The sequence below is a fragment of the Callithrix jacchus genome, chromosome 4 (assembly GCF_049354715.1).
Source record: "Callithrix jacchus isolate 240 chromosome 4, calJac240_pri, whole genome shotgun sequence".
Classification (NCBI taxonomy): domain Eukaryota; kingdom Metazoa; phylum Chordata; class Mammalia; order Primates; family Cebidae; genus Callithrix; species Callithrix jacchus.
In genome coordinates this window covers 129,158,922-129,177,841 of record NC_133505.1, presented here as the reverse complement: position 1 = coordinate 129,177,841, position 18,920 = coordinate 129,158,922, and the positions used below count along the sequence as shown (strand labels likewise).

The window sequence follows — 18,920 nt, the reverse complement described above, 5'->3', positions numbered from 1 at the left end:
TAGCTTCTTTTTAAAAATTAAGTAATTATTATTATTATTATTATTTGGAGACAGAGTCTTGCTCTGTTGCTCAGGCTAGAGTGCAGTTGTGCAATCTCAGCTTACTGCAAGCTCTGCCTCTCAGGTTCAATGGATTCTCCTGCCTCACCTTTCCAAAGTCCTGGAATTAAAGGCATGAGCCAATGCCTGGCCCCATACCTTTTTTGTTTACATAAAATTGCAAATAACCTGCTTTATTATTCCTTGGCAAATCTTTTTATCTACCATGTGGTAGATACAATGGAGGAAACATAGACCCAGTTTTGTGGAAAGGAGCATTGCAACTAGACTAGTTGATTTGAAAATATACACAAATGACCAAAATTCAATTTATCTGAAATTTTTTATTCAAGTACTAAAAGCTTCATTAGGAAGAATGAATAAAAAGGAACTGATAAAAATGACTAATAATTAGAGATACATTCATATTTCAGGTATCAGTTTATAAACTAGTTAAACATCTCATCAAATGTCTTCCTAGATTCAAGTGAAATCCATAAACATTTTTAATAGGCAAGGTAAAATCAGGCTTCCTTAATTAAAAAGTTAATACCTACATTGTTCAACTGCTTTTACATAGTGGTTTGGCAAAGTTGACTCAAAGTCTTAAAAATTTTGACAAACTCTAACTGAGTAATTCCACTGTGAAACTTCTTTCACCTTTCGGGTCCCCAGGATAAACCTCTTTTTATTTTGCTACTGTCAGGAGGAAAAGGAGATAAACAGATTTTGACATTTAATGAACACCTGTTCTGTATCATGAACCTTAGTAGACACTTTGCATTTCAGTTCATTTAATCATTACAATTAGTTTATCACATAGTGGACCTTTTACAAAGCTTAAAGATAGTGAGATGCATCCCTAAGGTCACATAGCTAATAAGTCCCGAGTTGGGATTCAAACTCAGCTCTGTTCAACTCCGAAGTCCACAATTAATCCACTACACATTACAATGCCTCACAATATTCTCGGACTTTTGACATAGCTTTTATATATAACTTTTCTTCTATATGATTTTTCTCTTGTGATTAAATGATAGCTTCTCGGTATTTATTATTTTGCTTCATAACTCAAAGCTCTAAGAAATATGAATGTTTTTGGAGAATTGATAAAAACAGTTCACAGACTTATTCATTACCTCTAAGTTTTCTTTTAAGCTTTAAAGATTTCCTCTTTCTTCACATTTCATATCAAAGATAATATATCTTCACATCTCATACTGAAGGTAACAAGAGTGTTAATATGCCCCTGGAATTTATGTTTCATGTTCATGGGATGTGGATGAATATAAAGAAGCTTGATCAAAAGGTTTCCTGCTGTATATCACAGCCCAAAGAACAAAATAAGCAAAGCTTGTTTCTTAAATTATTTTGTAATCTTCAATCTCTTGCATTCTTTCACCATATCATTATAACTTACAAACATGTTTGCTGTAGATTTTTATTAAGTTGCCCTTATAAAAGAATTTGGTACTTTCAATAAATTGTCATGATTGAGAACATGAATGTTTTTGGATTCTGAAGACAGACTTACTGATTATAATTCTTTACTGTGTACTTTGGCCAAGATACTTAAACTTTCTGGAACAACCATGGCTTCCCTATAAGTAAAAATATCTATAATAATAGTACTTATCATATAGAGTTATTGGGATATTTAAATGACATACTGAATTCTTGTCACATAGAACAATGCCTGGCATATATTGTGTTTAATATATTTTAGATTTATTAATACTCTTATACAAGAAAGATAAATGGATTGCTCCTGCCAATGATATATATGATACAAACAGCAAAAAAAAAAAAATCACTCTTAAAGGTAGCTTTAAATAAGGTATCTTAGAAAAAACTTAACTGTGGAGATGATCCAAGATGGTCAAATAGGAACAGCTCTGGAGTGCAGTTCCCAGCAAGAATGCAGAGGATGACTGATCACATTTCCAAATGAATTTTTACTGCCCACAGACCAGGAGATTCCCAGGCAGAAAAGTGTCAGGAGTCTCCAGCACAGCTATTTCAGCTGGTGCAGCGGGTCTCCACACAAAAACTCACACAAATCTGAATGCCATTTCAACTGGCGCCTGTAATACCTGAGAGACAGAGTTGCCAATTCAACTGAAAAAAAGGAGGCTGAAACAGGGAGCCAGGTGATCTGGCTTGGTAGGTTGCACCCCCAAAAAGACCAGTGATCTGAAACTCTCTGGATTAAGAGTTTCACAGCAAGCACAGCTGGACCCAGGATGGTTTAGCTCTGTGAGGAAAAGGGCATCTGCCATTACTGAGGCAGTCCACCACTACTGAGGCAGACCACCATTACTGAGGAAGTTCTAACTATACTGCTATGAAAAAAACCACAAGGAAGTTCAAACAGCAGCTGGGCAGAGCCCATGGCAGCTCAGCAATGCCCCTGCTGGAAGATTTTGACTAGGCTACCTCCTTGCTGGAGAGGGCACCTTTGAAAAAAAGGCAGCAGCACATCAGGAACTTATAAATAAGGCCCCACCTTCGCAGCACAGAGAACCTGGGAAAAAAAGGTCGTTATGAGTTCCACTGCAGCAGACTTAGATATATCTGCCCAGCAGCTCTTAATGGAGAAATGGAGCTCACAGCTCAGCACTTGAGCTCCTATAAGGGACAGACTGTCTCCTCGAGCAGTTCCCTGATCCCTGTATATCCAAAGAGACACCTCATAAAGGAGAGATCAGGTTGACATCTGGCGAGTATCTTTCGGGGTCAAAGATAACAGAAGAAGAAACTGGCAGCAACCCTTACTGTTCTGCAGCTGCTGCAGGTGATCTCCAGGCAAGCAGGGTCTGGAGTGGACCTCCAGCAGTCCCACAGCTGAGGGTCCTGACTGTTAGAAGGAAAACTGAAAAGCAAACAGAAATAACTTCATCATCAACAAAAAGGACATCCACTAAGAGAACCCATCTGAAAGTCACCAAATACAAAGACCATAGGAAGATATCCACAAAGATGGGAAGAAACCAGCACAAAAATAATGAAAACACCCAAAACCAGAATGCCTCTCTGCCCCAAGGGATCACAACTCCTCACCAGCAAGGGAACAAGGCTGAATGGACAATGAATCTGATAAATTGACTGAAACAGGCTTCAGAAAGTGGGTAATAACAAATTTTCTTAGCTAAAAGAACATGTTTTAGCCCAATGCAAAGAAACTAAGAACCTTGAATAAAGGTTTGACAAAATGCTAACAAGAATAAACAGCTTAGAGAAAAATATAAATAAATTTATGGAGCTGAAAAACACAACACCAGAACGTCAAGAAGTATACACAAGTTTCAACAGCCGAATCGACCAAACAGAAGAAAGAATATCAGAGACTTAAGAACAATTCAATGAAATAAAATGAGAAGGCAAGATTAGAGAAAAAAGAAATGAACAAAGCCTCTAAGAAATATGGGATTACATGAAAAGACCTAATCTACATTTGACAGGTGTATATGAATGTGATGGAGAGAATTAATGCAAGCTGGAAAACACTCTTCAGGATATTAGGCAGGAGAACTTCACCAACCTAGCAAGGCAGGTCAACATTCAAGTGCAGGAAATACAGAGAACACCACAGAGATATTCCTCAAAAAGAGCAACCACAAGGCACATAATCATCAGATTCACCAGGTCGAAATGAAGGAAAAAATGCTAAGGGCAGCCAGAGAGAAAGATCAGGTTACCCACAAAGGGAAGCCCATCAGACTCACAGTGGATCTCTTGGCAGAAACCCTACAAGCCGGGAGATAGTGGGAGCCAATATTCAACATTCTTAAAGAAAAGAACTTTCAACCTAGAAATTTGTATCCAGCCAAACTAAGCTTCATAAGCAAAGGAGAAATAAAATCCTTTATAAACAAGCAATTGCTGAGAGATTTCGTTATCACCAGGCCTGCCTTATAAGAGCTCCTGAAAGAAGCACTAAAGATAGAAAGGAACAACCAGTAGCAGCCACTCCAAAAATTTACCAAATGGTAAAGAGCATTGAAACAATGAAGAAATTGCATCAACTAATGGCCAAAAAAACCAACCAGCTAGCATCAAAATGGCAGGATCATTCACACATAACAATATTAACCTTAAATGTAAATGGGCCAAATGCCCCAATCAAAAGACACAGACTGGCAAATGGGATGAAAAGTCAAAACCTATCGGTGTACTGTATCCAGGAAACCCATCTCACATGCAAGGATACACATAGATTCAAAATAAAGGGATGGAGGAAGATTTACCAAGCAAATGGAGAGCAAAACAAAGCAGGATTTGCATTCCTACTCTCTGATAAAAATAGATTTTAAAACAACAAAAATCAAAAGAGACAAAGAAGGGCATTACATAATGGTAAAAGAATCAATGCAACAAGAAGAGCTAACGATTCTAAATATATAGGGACCCAATACATAAAGCATGTTCTTAATGACCTACAAAGAGACTTACTTAGATTCCCACACAAAAACAGTGGGAGACTCTAACACTCCACTGTCAATATTAGACAGATCAACGAGACAGAAAATTAACAAGGATATCCAGGACTTGAAGTCAGATCTGGAACAAGCAAACCTAATAGACATTTACAGAACTGTCTACCCCAAATCCACAGAATATACATTCTTCTCAGCACCACATCACACCTACTCTAAAACTGACCACATAATTGGAAGTAAATCACTCCTCACCAAATACAAAAGAACAGAAATCATAACAGTCTCTCAGATCACAGTGCAATCAAATTAGTACTCAGAATTCAGAAACTAACTCAGAACCGCACAACTTCATGGAAACTGAACAACTGGCTCTTGAATGTTGACTGGATAAACAATGAAATGAAGGCAAAAATACAGATGTTCGTGGAAACCACAGAGAACAAAGACAAAATGTACCAGAATCTCTGGGACACATTTAAAGCAGTATGTAGAGGAAAATTTATTGCAATAAGTGCCCACATGAGACGCAAGGAAAGATCTAAAAATCATACCCTATCATTAACATTGAAAGAGCTAGAGGAGCAAGATAAAAAAAAAAAAACATCAAAAGCTAGCAGAAGACAAGAAATAACTAAGATCAGAGTAGAAATGAAGGACATAGAGACACACACAAAAAAAACCATTCAAAAAAAAAAATAAATCCAGGAGCTGGTTTTTTGAGAAGTTCAACAAAATAGACAGACCACTAGCCAGATTAATAAAAAAAGAAAAGGGAGAGGATCAAACCGATGCAATAAAAAACGAAAAAGGAGATAACACCACTATTTCCACAGAAATACAAATTACAAGCAGAGATTAATACAAACAACTCTAGGTGCATAAACCAGTAAACCAGAAGAAATGGATACATTGCTCTACACTTGCACCCTCCCAAGTCTAAACCAGGAAGTCGACACCATGAACAGAACAATAACAAGGGCTGAAGTTGAGGCAGCAATTAATAGCCTGCCAACCAAAAGAATCCCAGGTCCTGATGGGTTCACAGCCCAATTCTACCAGACATACAAAGAGGAGCTGGTACCAATCCTTCTGAAACTATTCCAAACAATCCAAAAAGAAGGAATCCTTCCCAAATCATTTTATGAGACCAACATCATCCTGATACCAAAACCTGGCAGAGACTCAACAAAAAAAGAAAATTTCAGGCCAATATCCATGATGAACATAGATGCAAAAATCTTCAAAAAAATACTGGCAAACTGATTGCAACAGCACATCAAAAAGCTTATCCATCACAATCAAGTAGGCGTCATCCTGGGTATGCAAGGCTGGTTCAACATATGCAAATCCATAAACATAATCCACCACATAAATAGAACTAAAGACAAAAACCACATGATTATCTCAATAGATGCAGAGAAGGCATTTGACGAAATTCAACAGCACTTTATGCTAAAAATTCTCAATAAACTAGGAATCGATGGAATGTATCTCAAAATCATAAAAGCTATTTATGACAAACCCACAGCGAATATCATATTGAATAAGCAAAAACTGGAAGCATTCCCTTTGGAATCTGGCACTAGACAAGGATGCCCTCCCTCACCACTCCTATTCAATATAGTATTGGAAGTTCTAGCCAGATCAATAGGCAAGAAAAAGAAATAAATGGTATTCAATTAGGAAAGGAGAAAGTCAAATTGTCACTATTTGCAGATGACATGATTGTATATTTAGAATATCCCATTGTCTCAGCCCAAAATCTCCTTAAACTGATAAGCAACTTCAGCAAAATCTCAGGATACAAAATCAATGGGCAGAAATCACAAGCATTGCTATACACCAATAACAGACTCAAAGAGAGCCAAATCAAGAACGAACTGCTATTCACAACTGCTACAAAGAGAATAAAATACGTAGGAATTCGACTAAGAAAGGATGTGAAGGACCTCTTCAAGGAGAACTACAAACCACTACTCAAGAAAATAAGAGAGGACAAAAACAGATGGAGAAACATTCCATGCTCATGGTTAGGAAGAATCAATATTGTGAAAATGGCCATAGTGCCCAAAGTAATCTATAGATTCAACACTATCCTCATTAAGCTACCTATGACCTTCTTCACAGAACTGGAAAAAAACACCTTAAACTTCATAGGGAACCAAAAGAGAGCCTGCATAGCCCAGTCAATTTTAAGCAAAAAGAACAAAGCTGGAGGCATCACACTACCTGACTTCAAAGTATACTACAAGGCTACAGTAATCAAAACAGAATGGTACTTCAAAGTATACTACAAGGCTACAGTAATCAAAACAGAGATATAGACCAATGGAACAGAACAGAGGCCTCAGAGGCAATGCCACACATCAACCATCTAATATTTGACAAACCTGAGAAAAACAAGCAATGAGGAAAGGATTCCCTGTTTAATAAATGGTGTTGGGAAAACTGGCTAGCAGTGTGCAGAAAGCAGAAACTGGACCCCTTCCTGGCATCTTACACTAAAATTAACTCCAGATGGATTAAAGACTTAAACATAAGACCTAACACCATAAAAACCCTAAAAGGAAACCTAGGCAAACCATTCAGGACATAGGCATAGGCAAGGACTTCATGACTAAAACACCAAAAGCATTGGCAACAAAAGCCAAAATAGACAAATGGGATCTAATTAAACTCCAGAGTTTCTGCACTGCAAAAGAAACAATCATTAGAGTGAACTGGCAACCAAAAGAATGGGAAAAAATTTTTGCAATCTACCCAACTGACAAAGGGCTAATATCCAGAATCTACAAAGAACTAAAACAGATTAACAAGAAAAAAACCAACAAATCTATTTAAAAGTGGGCAAAGGACACGAACAGACACTTTTCAAAAGAAGACATATATGAGGCCGACAAACATGAAAAAATGCTCATCATCACTGGTCATTAGAGAAATGGAATTCAAGACCACATTGAGATATCATCTCATGCCAGTTAGAATGGTGATCACTAAAAAATCTGGAGACAACAGATGCTGGAGAGGATGTGGAGAAATATTAACACGTTTACACTGTTTGTGGGAGTGCAAATTAGTTCAACCATTGTGGAAGACAGTGTGGCAATTCCTCAAGGACCTAGGAATAGAAATTCCATTTGACCCAGCAATCGCATTACCGGGTATATATCTAAATGAGTATAAATCATTCTATTATAAGGATACATGCATACATATGTTCATTGTGGCACTGTTTACAATAGCAAAGACCTGGAACCAACCCAAATGCCCATTGATGATAGACTAGACAAAGAAAATGTGGCACATATACACCATGGAATACTATGCAGACATAAAAAATGAGGGGTTCATGTCCTTTGTGATGACCTGGAAACCATCATTCTCAGCAAACTGACACAACAACAGAATATCAAATGCCACATGTTCTCACTCATAAGTGGGTGTTGAACAATGAGAACACATGAACACAGGGAGTGGAGCATCACACACTGACGTCTGTTGGGGGGACTGGGGGAGGGACATTGGGGGGTAGGGAGTTGGGGAGGGAGAACATGGAGAGAAATGCCAGATATAGGTGATTGGGATGGAGGCAGCAAACCAAATTGCCACATAGGTACCTATGCAACAATCCTGCATGTTTTTCACATGTACCCCAGAACCTAAAGTGCAATTTTATGTGTGTATATATATATATAACTTAATTGTTCTATTACTTTTTTTTTTTTTTTTTTTGAGACGGAGTATTGCTCTTGTTACCCAGGCTGGAGTGCAATGGCACAATCTTGGCTCACCGCAACTTCCACCTCCTGGGTTCAGGCAATTCTCCCCCCTCAGCCTCCTGAGTAGCTGGGATTACAGGCACGCACCACCATGCCTGGCTAATTTTTTGTATTTTTAGTATATATGGGGTTTCACCATGTTGACCAGGATGGTCACCATCTCTTGACCTCGTGATCCACCCGCCTCGGCCTCCCAAAGTGCTGGGATTACAGGCTTGAGCCACCGTGCCTGTCCAATTGTTCTATTACTATTCATGTAATACATTAGAAATAACTTGAACAATCTTCAACATATTTGTGTGTTTATATGTATCTTGGTGCAAGGCCTGAGAAAAATTTTCAAGTTTTTGAGTATTTTTTTTTTAATAATGTAGATCCTACAGAGAGTACAAATCCCAAAGTCAACAAAGAGGCTCCCCCTTTGTATACAGAACAAAGCCCTGCCTCCTCACCCTTTGAAGCAGTAGGCAAACAGTTACAGACCAAGGAAAGAAGGACTGAATAAAAAAGTAGTTGGAGGGAAAGAGCTGGACAACATTATTTCTCAAATCTGACAAGGCACATTTCTCCACTCCACACTTTAGCCTTTGAAGCAACTGTGTGTTACTTCAATATACTAATGATGTTATGGCTTAGTCTTTAAATATGTGCCTGGATCTTAACAAGAACCCATTGCTCAACACCAGCAGAACTCAGCTTTCCTTACAAGAGCTGATTAGTTTCAACTTTTTGTCAACTCTCCTAAAAAGTGATTTCTGTGCTGTGTTAAATATTAAAAATAAAATAAGACATTGTCCTCATGAATTGTTATGTTCTGACCTTTCTATACAGAAAGAAAATTCAAATAATATCTGAAATATTAGTGGCAAATTCTTTTATTGATATTGAATTAAATACTCTGACATTCAGGCCCACATGACCAAAGCAAGAATTCGCTTGCTGCTTTTTCTCAAACATAAATGTTTGCTCTGGCTTAATAATGCTAATTGGAAAGTCACATATTCCATGTAGCATAAAAAATTACTTTTCATTGACCCAGAAACTCACCTTGCAAATAAGTCTCAAGAAGAAAGAAATTGAAATCAAAGTATTTGAAATGAGTAGCTGACAGAACTACCTGCCCTGCCCCAAGTCCATGTTTAATTAACTTTACATCAATAATTCCATAAATCACTTGCATGTTCAGAAAACATAAGTCATCTCCTCTGATTCTAAGGTCAAATACTTACTAACAATGCTAATGCCTCTGGGAGAGGTTTGTCCCCCTGCTGGATTGTACTACTTCTCCCGTGGGGGTGAGCCCCTACTACTGCAAAACTCCATTGAGGATGGAGCAACTGCTAAAGCACTGGTTGCCCAGCAACACCATTATGACTGATCCATGAGGACTGCTAAGCAATAGCTTACTGTCTCTCAAGAGGGCCAAGTTAACAAGGGGTCAAGGGCCCTAAGTGACTAGTTACATAATCTGTACACACACTTTTCAGAATGTTCCCCAAAATTAGCGAAATAAAAATCCCAGCAGAGCTAGTTCCTACCTAAAAGGTAGCCTTGAATGTATCCTTCATTTAAACTCTATCCTTGGAGGTTTTTAAAAACTATATTGGAGTTGTCTGAAAAAATAAAGCAACAGAACTAAAATCTTTGGCAAAAAAGTCTATTTACAGAAAAGAAATGAAGAAGGCTGTTCCTTTTAAATTATGACTTTGAAAGCTTCATAATTTCATAGAATTTTGCTATTTACCTATTTTCTGCTAAAACAAAAAAATGGGAAAAACATAATTTAAGAGTTAAATCAGATGATTCTTATGGCAAACTTATTCCTAAAATATTTTAACACACAACTCTGTTTAAGTATAGCAATTCCTAGGAAGGCCTTCAATTATCTACAGTTAAACCCACATTTTAAATCTTTAGTCTTGACTTCTCCTTAGTTCTATACACCCTAACTGAAATTCAATAAATCTAAATTAGTCATTACTTCATTAATCCACATATAGCTTACTTCTTAGAAGGCAACCACTTAGTCAATCCATATAAAAATTTGCCCACTCAGAACTTGAGCCCAGCCCTCCCTGTATTTCCTCTAATGTCCCTTACTTCTCTGTAATGGAGGAAGACATGTGCTCTGAGGGACACAGGCTTTCAGCCAGTTCAGCACTTTACAAATAAGATTCCATTTTTTTGTGGAATTTGAAATCTTCAATCAAGTCTAAGCTATTTAGCATGACATGCAAAGCACTTCTAAATCTATTTCCTGTCAAACTTCCAGCTACATCTCCTGTCACTATCCCTTAGTGTGTATACACATTCCATTATGCTGAATTAATTATAGTTCCCTAAACATATCCTGCACTTCAAGTCTCTTTCCTCTTCCTAGAACACTTTCCCCTTTACCTGGCAAACTAGTGGTTATCTTTCAAGATCTAACAATAACATCACCTGTTCAGAGAAACCATCCTTGATTTTAGAATTACTTATAACCACTTCTGGGCATGTCTATACTTGATTCATACTGCAAAGGTGGCTTTTGTCACATCGTGTTTGCAACTATTTACTTATTCAGCACTAATTCTGTGCTTTTTCAAGGGTAGAACCTTGTTCTGTTCAACCTCATCTCCTCAGACCTGACATACTCCTTAACATCAAGGAGGTATTTATACTATAATTTATTAAGATTCGGGAACAGTATTCCTAGGCAAAATTGTAAAATATCTCTCCATTTTTAATCTCTTTAATTTCCTCCCCCCTCAGAAGCCTTTAACCTATAAAATCAGAGATTGGTAATAAAGTAATTAACCCAAAAACTAAAACAGTCCATCTTGTCTCCTGACTTCTAAGCTGGTCTTCTTCCTCCCTAACTGTGATGAGTCATTGTAGGGTAAATAAGCCAATATCCCACAGTGATCTAATCCATCCGGTAGTAGGCTAAAATGACCAGATTGCTTGTACTCCTTTTATTATAATAATAATAACAAGAAACTCAAGGGAACTACACAGTCGGGTAAACAAATTATCAAAAAGGGGTCTGGATCTGGTCTCAGGGAAGAAAATTTCCCATTCAAGTGAGCAAATCTTAAAGTAGTTTATGCAGAAATCTTTAGTGCAAGTAAAGTAGGGAAAATAATATAAAACAAAAAAAAAATTAGAGCTAAACAAAAAGCAAAAAAAAAGCTACTTAATTTAAAAATATTCTAAATGACAATTTACAAAACAGCATTTACTCAACGTCTGCCTCCCTCAATGTACTAATTAAAAAATTAAATAGGAACATGAGCAAACAAGGCACAAAAGCCCATGAATGAAGTAGCCAGGGATGTCACAAAGCCACTCAACCTTTTACCACCTCAGGAGCTAGACATGTGTAACCACTTTTGTGTCTTTTCTGGAACTTCTTAATTCTATACATATGCTTATGCAACTATATTCCCAAATATTTTGATGCTAGCAGTAAATGACTGTCTAAGTTAAACCAAGCAACACAAACTCTGATCAATGGAAAGCTGAATTATTAGCCTATCTGTGTTGAGAAACCAAGAGAGAATTCTTAGTTTATAGTGAGGTTTTTGGTTCTTTATAATTCTAAGTCTGTGCTTCTTTAACTAGGTACTCTTGGGAATACATCTGAGAATTAAAAAAAACACACACAACCACATGGTGAGAGGTCATGATGTTGATGTACATAGGAAGGCACTAGATTTAGGACAGAAGAAGGGTGGGAGAAAATGACTGTATACCAATTAGTAGAGTGTTCAATAAAGGAGGGGTTTGTTCAGATGGCAGACCCTCAGCATTGATGCCAGGAATGAACAATGATAGAGGATGTTATAGCCAGAGTGCTCAAAGGAGCAGGAGTGAGTATAAGAGGGTGGAGAAATATCATACAGGTGGCATATGGGTGCATGAAGGGTAAGTGCTCCCCTCTACTACTCTGAGATTATAAAATAGAAAATAATAAACAGTCTCCAATAGAAAGGGCTTAAGGGGAAGTAAGAGACCCAGAGGAGAGTCAAGCTTCAGTGCTAGAGGAAAAGGTGTAAGTTAATAATATAGAGGAATTTACTATTATTTAACAGGTGTTACAGATAGCATGATGGAATGGTTTTGAAGGAAGAATACAAAGGAGACATTGGGTCAGGGGAGAGGCAGCAAAACATACAACAAAGTTTCAACACAAAGAGAAAAAATGAGCAGGTGAATAATTAAATTAGAGACTGGAAGCATTAGAAAATTAGCTGTTTTTCAGGACCAACAAAATTATATGTTCCAAAACTGGCATGTGGTAATTTAGGAAAGCTGGAGGCTATGATAGGGGTCATAGAAAGTTTTTCTCCTTCTAGGGCTCAGGTTATGAGTGGCAGATATAGATCCAGGTAGCTTAGGGAAGTAGTCAAGAACCTGCAAAGAGCCTGCAGTCACATTCAGGCATGGCAGTAAGAAAACATGTATGTGGAAAGTCTGTGGCACTTCTAATGGTAGGACAGCCATGAGAAAGCCAAGTTCCAAGGTAGGTGCAGGGGTGAGAAGCCACAGGTTGATATTTCCTATCAATGGGGAGGGAATCCATTATAAAACAAATAGCTACAAAACAAGGATAGCCATTAAATAATAATAATAAGGTAAGATTCCCACTTTATTTCTTACTAAAATAGCTGTCAAAGGATTAAAATTTTATAAAGAAACAAAAGATGTAAAAAGTACTATAAGCAAATGTAGGTGAATATTTTTACAGGTGGGAAAGTCTTAAACTTAACAAACTATGTGAGAATAAATTGATAACTTTAACATCTTTAAAAAAATTAAGTATTCCACAAAGCAGCACACACCAAATAATTAATGGTAAAAAGAAAACATTTAAAATTTGCAAAATAGACATACAAGAAGTTAATATATTTATAAATAAAAAGCTCTTGCAAACGGACTAAAAAAAGGCAAAGCATATAAAATATCAGTTTATAAAAATAACTAAAATATTCCATCTCACTACCACTCAAAGAAATACAAATATGAGCTATATTTTCCCACTGACTTCTAAGTTTCAAATTTTTGAAACTGTATTAGTATGTTAGTAACAGTATTATTTTGAATGTAAACTGCACAGGCTTCTGAACAGATATTTTGTAAAATATATCAAAACTCTTTAAAAATTAACATCTTCAGATGTAGCAATTCTATGTCTAGAAATTTATTCAAAGGAATTAATCAAATAGGTATATATAATGTATTAAAATTACAAACAGTTATCTACTATACTATTGTTTATAAAAATGCATTTGGTAACATTCTGTGGAGTCACCAGAAAATTAGTTAATGCGGCCATTAAAAAACTGCATTTTAAAAATAATGGAAATATATACTAATATGATTTGTTAAGTGAGAAACAGGGAATATGATATGATAAATTTTTTTTCTTTTAAAAAACTTATACTGAGACAAAGAATAACTTATAGTGATTACTTCCAGTTAGTGGACAAATTAAATATAGGTAGACCTTATTTTTTTCTTAAAACTATTCTGAAATTTCTGATTATCATTGCAATGTATACTATCTCTAAAAAACTATTAAAAATTTTTAGGTTTAGAACTTGGTAGTATTTTAAATGGAAAACATTATTTGCCCAGAAAGTAAAGTGTGGAATAATTAATTATTATGTAATGATAAAGAGTTGACAAAGGGATGAGATTGAAAGAAAAAAAGTTTGAGCATATTTTCATGTCTGTGATTCTTGGTGAAGAATTTATAATAGTAAGCACATACTGTCCTTGAAAAAGTTGAATTCTACATTTAAATACTGTTAATAGCTAAAGCAATAAATTTTAATGGTTTGGGTATGTTTCCCTTTTATTTTGTTTTCTCATTTCTGAGTTAAATTAAGTGATTACCACAGGGTACAGTGAAATTAGAATGTAGCTTTTCAACAAACTGGAAAGTGTTTCATATCCTTATGATGGGAAACTTTATCTAACCAAAAACTGTTTTGGAGGAAACTATACATTCTTTTAAGAAATGTTATTTTCTTATTTAATTTGCTGTTTCTACTGATTTTTACACTGGCAATAGTAATTTTAAGAGAAAGAAATGTAGGATACAAACTTTACACCATTGTTACATTAATGCAAAAAAAGTCCTTACAAATGTACAAAGACTGGAAGATATCCAATATTGAAACAATTATGAATTCATGTGAGAATTAAAAAGCATCTTGATGTACTTAATAAAGTAAATAGTTTTAACAATCCCTATGTAAAATAATCATAGATATTTTTAGACATAACCCAAAGTTTTGTCATCAGACTTAATTCATATTTCAGGTGAATCATATTAAGACAAAAACCTACAAAAAGAAAACAAATCAACTGACAAGACCAATAATAATTCTTGAAATAAAATATAAAAAGTTTTTATCAAGTTGGGATAAATTTTTAAAGAGTTGGTAAAAATAAATATCTATGAGTGAAAAAAGGCCTTGTTTCCTCCAGTGTTTCATTGAATACTGAAAGGTTTATTTTTCCTTTCAAATCACTCAAACCTAGAACTCAAAATATGAACTTCTTAGAGTTTAAACAAACTATGCTGGGTTTTACCTGAAGCTTAATACTCTTTGGCAAAAGTCCACAAGCATCTCAGGGAGCTAACCCAGATCTACCCTGCCAGAAAAATATTCCACTTCCCCTAAAAACTTTCTCCACGACTCCCTGACGGAAAGAATAAAAACTGCTCCCCCAACCCCCTATTTCCACATGATCACATCCATAAGGAACAAATAAATGAAAAACCTGAAATGACCTGTTCCACTTCAGAGGTGTAGGACCTTGACCACGTTGGGTAGTGCATACAGTAGATGCACTGCCCATTAACCTGTAGCTTCTTTGCAGCCATGTTTACAAGTTATGCTGAGGATGAGACCTGAGTGGGTACCATGCTCAGTCAGTGGCTAAGAAGGTCCAATATAAATGAGTTAGCTGGGCATTTGCTGAGCTCAAATCAGAAGGGTAGAAAGGCTATAGATTTAAGCATCAACCAAACATGGCTTCTAATCTCAGCTCTGATACTTTCTGTTGAATGACTCTGAATAGGTACTCTCTTTGCCTACTTATCCTAAAAAATAGAGCAGTAACACCAACTCCACAGATTGGAGAATAAATGAAATTTGTGAAAATGTGCTACACATTACTATTTATTGCTTAATCTGCTAGACTCCAACCCTAGGGGTCTGGCAGATTGCTCAATAAATAGTAGTTTCCCTTCTCTTAACATATACAGATACTTACATAGAAAGAAAAAATACCCTTAAAAACATCTCAAGCTTCTATTACAGATTGAAAACATAGTGTGTTTTTAGGCCTCCACTTTTGTCCTTAACCCAATCGCCTTTATTGGAAAGCAGCTCCATGAACTATCTTTTCTATACTTCTAGCCTCTCCCTTACTAATGACTTTTTTTTTTTGACATATAAAGAGAGTACAAAGGCTTTTCTTTAAATGTTAAACAAAGATCAACTGGACATTGTGTCGTGATTCCCTGCATACACAACTTTCTCCTCCATATTTCACCTGTAATCCTGGGATGACTACTGGCTGATCCTATCTCCTTACTTTTCATTTTCTTCTCAAGCTGCACAATCTGTCTTCACTCTTCCAATTATAAAGCCATTACTCTTACTTTCTACTTGTCAAAACAAAAGCTCCTTCAACCCGTCTTTCATGATGTCCTCTTATGACTATGACTTGTTGATCATGCCACACATTTTGAAGTGCTACATACCCTTGTTGCTATGACAATGCTCTTTCCAGCTTCTCCTCTTGGGCTCCCACTGGAACTCATTTCCCAGGATTCAGTTTTCTCCCATTTTCTTTCTGATTTCATGTGTTTCTCATAGGAGATCTCATCATTATATTTACCTATTATTTACCTACTGCATGCCAACAATATCAACTCAATCTTCATCTTCTGAGCTTGGATGTCTTTACCCCTGATGTATCTTTTACTAATACCCATTGTATTAGTTTGACAGAGCTGCTGTAACAAATTACCACAAACTGAGTGACTTAACACAACAGAAATTTATTTTCACACAGTTCAGAATGCCAGCAATCCAGTCAGTAGGGTTGGTTCTTTTTTGTGGTCTCAGAGGGAAAATCTGTTTCATGTATCTCTGTTCACTTCTAGTGGTTGCCAGCAAACCTTGGCATTCCTTGGAGTACAGTTGAATAACTTCAATCTCTCCTAGCATTGTCATGTTGTCTGCCCTCTGTATGTCTTTCTCTTTGTGTCTCTTTCCTCCTCTTATAAGGAAAACCGTCATATTGGGTTAAGAGCCCACCTTACTCAAGCGTGACCTCATCCTAACTAATTGCATATGTAGTGATCCTATTTCCAAATAAGGTCACATCCTGAGATTCTAGGAAGGACGTGAACTTTGGGGAGACATTATCCAACTCAGTACCACCATGAAATATGCCCCATTCTTAAATCTGCATGTTTGTAAATTGTGCCAACTCTCATTTCAAGCCAAAAATCTGAGAAGCATACTTCATTTTCATGTCTCCTTAACGTCATATCCCAACTATCATCAAACCCAGTGATTTTCATCTCCTAATATTTCTAGAATCTGAATACATTTCCTCATCCCGAATTCTGCTGCTTTCACTCACTCAGCATCTCTTGCGTGGCCTACTATAGCAGTCCGTCCAATACCCTTCAAGTGAAACCTCAGAGTTACAACAGTATATACATACACATAGCTTCATGGCATGTTAGGAAGACATACATACGTGGCATGTTGGAAAGACATAATTTTACATTATTTTTTTCTTTTCAGTGCTGTGAAAGATTCTGCTTCTTCACTGCAATACACAGAATTATCATAGATATCCTTCTTCAAGGATGATGGAACTGAAAGACAGAGTGGTTTCTGTGGGAGTCTTGGCCTTTACAAATTTTGGCTTGATAGACTTTTTGCAAACCCTTGGAGTGTAACAAAATCCATCATACCTATATTCTGGCTTTTTATTAGATTTAAAGGCCTTTTGGGAAAAGGCAGAAGAGTAAGGCTTATTTCAGCATTTTAAGATTTAATATTATACCTGGCTTCAGAAGCTCCATGACAGACGTATTTAATTCTCATTTTAAAATATAAACAAATATAATAAACTAATATAATGCATTAATGTAATTGCATGAGTTGTAAGCCCTCTTTACACACACACGTGCACGCACACACACACACACACACACTGATTTTAACACTTTATGATTTTAAGAATTTTAAGAATGGTGCTTTCTTCTTCTGTGTTAGCCCAATCCATAAGATTTAGTTTAAAAGTAAGTTATTTTGTGACCATTAAAATATAAGCATACTTGAGAAGGTTACCTAATTCTTTCCTGTCTTCCATGGTTTTATTCCTGAAGCTATCACACTGGACTTCAGTTCTCCTTGTACTTTATCCAAAAAACTGAAAGCCTACAGTTAATCATGTTTACTCCCACACCACCACAAGGATGAGAATACTCTTTAAACATCATAGCCTATAAAAGTGCCTGAAAGAAAGTAGGGACTGCAGGAAGGGAGAGCCCCGGAGGTACAGGAAGGCATCCAGCTCCACTCATTTTGTCTGTAGATGCTTCTGCTGCTGCTTCTTCAATTACATTAAAACTGTCTTGGCTGCAGACCACATTGTCTTAAAGCATCTCCATTTCCTTGGCTCTCTTTCCAATCTGAGAAATCCTGTTTCTAACAGATCCAGTCTAGGTAAGAGTACCTCTTCCCATTCAGGAATTTATACAAATCTGAATTGTTTCGTTCTTACCTAAACATCTCTGAACTCTCTTCTCCAACCAAGCACACAACTCTAGGTCAACATCACATTTTTACAACTAGGAGTGACTGAAGGACACAAATCCACTCTGGTCTGGGCACATAATACTGCTACGTGCCGTTTGACACCTAGAATAAAAAGTATATCTCACTTAAGTAAGTAAAAAGTAGAATATTCATTTGATTTCTCAAAATCAGTTGGACTTTAAATAAAAATAAAAAATTATAACCACCTGTGATTTTATGGGGATGTTCAAGTGCTTAACCTAGAGTTCTTTCCATGTAATGTCACTACCTGGTAATGACTTCTTAAAAGTACATAGAACATAGAAAAATGTCCGAGACCAACAGGATTTAGATGGACATGTACTAACGGGGGAAGTTTTAAAACAGGAAAACAAGAGCCTCAGCTTAATTTTTGTATATGCAAATCATTTACTCTTGGGCCTTAGATCCCTATATCTACTAATAGAATATGCTTAATTATTATTTAAAATAATCATATGAAATCATGATTAACAATGCTTATCACAAGACTTATAGTTTATTTTTGATGTTGAGCAAAAAGTAATTTTGTTTTTTTCTAACTCAATTAAAATTTTGCATTGAAGAAATGGAAAACCACCAAATTTACTGTCAAGCCATTCAGGGCTGGCTGAGTCTCAATACTTAAAATACAAATTTCAAACTGCATTCTTTCTCATTTTCAATGGACATTAATGAAAATTTAATCTCATTTAAGCCTGATTCATGCTCATTTAGCATTAAAAAACAGGCAAAAAAATCTCATTTCTGAGAAATATTGCAACATTTTTTTTTTCAAAAGTGTTTGCTGTACCTCAGCT

At 36.2% G+C, this 18,920-nt stretch overlaps 1 protein-coding gene across 22 annotated transcripts in view; it reads right to left on the bottom strand.

Annotated features, from left to right (window-relative positions):
- The window catches only part of PKIB (cAMP-dependent protein kinase inhibitor beta), a 275,134-nt gene that overhangs the window by 101,475 nt on the left and 154,739 nt on the right, over window positions 1-18,920 (bottom strand). For 4 of the 22 annotated variants that reach the window (XM_078370016.1, XM_035296607.3, XM_078370018.1 and 1 more), the window contains exon 1: window positions 9,487-9,570. The exons of 16 other annotated variants lie outside the window; for them this stretch is intronic. The gene's annotated coding sequence lies outside the window, so the exon portion shown is untranslated. Of the gene's footprint in view, window positions 1-9,486; window positions 9,571-18,067; window positions 18,205-18,920 lie in introns of those variants that run through there. 2 more of the 22 variants (XM_017971346.4, XM_078370017.1) reach the window with 1 other exon arrangement.